The 2,500-nt window shown below is 75.8% G+C and overlaps 2 non-coding genes across 2 annotated transcripts in view; both read left to right on the top strand.

Annotated features, from left to right (window-relative positions):
* The first annotated feature begins 829 nt into the window (after nt 1-829).
* Nucleotides 830-982, top strand: LOC131749341 (5.8S ribosomal RNA). Its single transcript, XR_009333406.1, has one exon. It is a non-coding gene; the product is annotated as a 5.8S ribosomal RNA (ribosomal RNA).
* A 1,408-nt stretch (nt 983-2,390) lies between these two features.
* LOC131749334 (28S ribosomal RNA) overlaps nt 2,391-2,500 on the top strand; it is a 5,028-nt gene continuing 4,918 nt past the window's right edge. The window contains exon 1 of the ribosomal RNA XR_009333399.1: nt 2,391-2,500. This exon is cut by the window's right edge and continues 4,918 nt beyond it. This is a non-coding gene — a ribosomal RNA (28S ribosomal RNA).

Raw genomic sequence — 2,500 nt, 5'->3', positions numbered from 1 at the left:
GGGTTCGGGAGAGGAGCGGAGAGGAGAGGGCCGCGTCCGGGCGCGAGCGAGCGAGCGGGGAGGTCTCCGAGGCCCGGTTTCGGGGACACGGTGGGGACGTCGTCGGGCGGTGGGCGTGGTGGTGTCCCGTGTGGCGGTTGGGCCCGTCGCCCGGCCGGGGCGCCCCCGAGTCACGGGCCGGTAGCGCCGGGGCCCGCGTGCTGCGGGCGGCCGCGGGCGGAGAGCGTGTCGGTCGGCGTCGGGGGTGGCGGCGAGCGTGGGGCGCTCCGCCTGCCCCTCCCCGGCCTCGCCCGCCTCCCCCCTCTCCAGGTACCTAGCGCGTCCCGGCGCGGAGGTTTAAAGACCCATGGGGGGGTCGCCCGTCCGCCTTGGGGTCGGGGCGGTCGGGCCCGCGGGGAGTCGGGAGGCCCCTCCCTTCTCCCCCAGACCCCGCTTCCTCCGCCCCCGCCCCCGCGGGGCCGGGGCGCCGCGCGCCGCGCCACGCCGGCCCTCCCCGCCGCCGCGGCCGTCGGGAGGGGGCTACCCGGCGGCCGTGGTGCGGGGCCGGGTCCCGTGTGCCCGCGCGCGTGCGCGCCCCGCGTCCCTGACGGGGGGGGGTGTGTGTGTGCGCAGGTGGGAACCCCCCGGGCGCCTGTGGGGTGTCCGAGCCCGCCCCGTCTTGCGGGTCGGTGCCGGGCGCCCCGTCGTGAAACCTTCCGGCCCCGCTCCGGTCTGCTGTTTTCTGTCTCGTCTGACTTGGCCGGCCAGAGGCAACCCTCCCTCCGTGGGGGAAATGTGCCGTGCCACCGGCGGGGGACCCCGCCGAAACCCAGAGAAACCAAACTCGTACGACTCTTAGCGGTGGATCACTCGGCTCGTGCGTCGATGAAGAACGCAGCTAGCTGCGAGAATTAATGTGAATTGCAGGACACATTGATCATCGACACTTCGAACGCACTTGCGGCCCCGGGTTCCTCCCGGGGCTACGCCTGTCTGAGCGTCGCTTGACGATCAATCGCCCCCCCGGGGTGCGCGCGCGCGCGCCTTCCCGGGGTGGCGCGGCTGGGGGTTTCCTCGCAGGGCCCCGTGTCCGGGGCCCTCTGTCCCCCTAAGTGCAGACGCGGTGCCCCTCGTGCCGAGGCCACGGGGGCCCCGCTGCCCGCGAGAAGGGAAGAGAGCGAGAGAGAGCTCGCGACGAGGCCCTGGCCGTGGCCTCCGCGGTCGGTCCCCTTCGGGAAGCGCCCTCGCGCCGCAAGCGGTCCCTGGGCGTACCCCCGGGGCTGTGTGCCGGTGGGCGGGGACGGTCCCGCGCCCTCGCGGCCGGGGCCCGTGGTGCTGGTGGTGTTGGGGCCGCGTCCGCTCCGCCGTCGTTCGCCGCCCGCCCCCGGCGGCGTCCCGGCGACGGTCCGGCCCGGCCCGGCCGCCTCCTCCGCGGCGCCCTGACCCGCGCGCGTCCGGGGTCCGTGCCCGCCCCCCCGCCGCCCTCGCCTTCGCCGTGTCGGGGCGGGCGGCTCGGGCCGACCCGAGGCCGAGTCGTTGCGTGCGCGGCCGCGCCCCGGGGATGCGTGCCCCGGCGGCGACCCGCGGGACGCCGCGGCGTCGTCCGCCGCCGCGCGCTTTCCCCCGGGCTGCGGCCGCGCCGCGCCGCGCTTCGTGCCGGCCCCCGAGCCCCGCGTCGTGGGCGTCTGTCGGTGGTGGATGGGGGCGCACGGCGTCCGTCGCTGGCCGTGGCGGGGGGCGTCTCGCGGCTGCGTGGAGGATGGTGTGCTGCGTTGGCGTCGAGAGAGAGAGAGAGAGAGAGACAGAGGGAAGAGAGACAGAGGGAGAGAGTTGGGAATCGGTCGGTCGTGGAAGGAGACGTGGGAGGAGGGTCCGGCGTTCGGGGGGCGACCGCCGCGTGTCCTCATCCACCCCTGCCTTCCACGCACGCCGTCCGCCGCTCTCCTCTCCTCTCCTCTCCCCTCTCCTCTCCCCTCGTCCTCTCCCGTCCCCGTTGTCCTCTCCTCTCCTCCGTGGCGACGCGCCGCCTCCGGGCCGCGCTCGGTGTCGTGCGTTTTCCCTACCCCCCGACTCTCCGCGCCCCGTCCGTCCGTCCCGTGGCCGCCGGCTCGTGCTCCCGTCCCGGCTCCCCCTCCGCCCCCGCCCCAGCCCCCGCCCGGCACGCCGCGCGTTCCTCTCTCCCCGCCCCCGGCGCCCTCGCCGCGCCCGGGCGGGTGAGGGGGAGCCGTCGTCCGGGGTGGTGGTGGTGGTTGGTGGTGTTGGTGGTGTGTGTGTGGGGGGGGTGGCGCCGGTCGACCGCGGCTCGGCCGCGGGGTCTCTCTCCTTCCCGGCCCTCTCGCGGGCACCCTTCGCCCGCCGCTCGCTCGCTCGCTCGTCGCGCGCGCGCGTGCGTGCGTGCGCCCTCCGAGACGCGACCTCAGATCAGACGTGGCGACCCGCTGAATTTAAGCATATTAGTCAGCGGAGGAAAAGAAACTAACCAGGATTCCCTCAGTAACGGCGAGTGAACAGGGAAGAGCCC

Source organism: Kogia breviceps (genome assembly GCF_026419965.1).
Source record: "Kogia breviceps isolate mKogBre1 chromosome 20 unlocalized genomic scaffold, mKogBre1 haplotype 1 SUPER_20_unloc_2, whole genome shotgun sequence".
In the NCBI taxonomy this organism is placed as follows: Eukaryota; Metazoa; Chordata; class Mammalia; order Artiodactyla; family Physeteridae; genus Kogia; species Kogia breviceps.
This window is presented reverse-complemented; position numbering and strand designations above follow the sequence as displayed.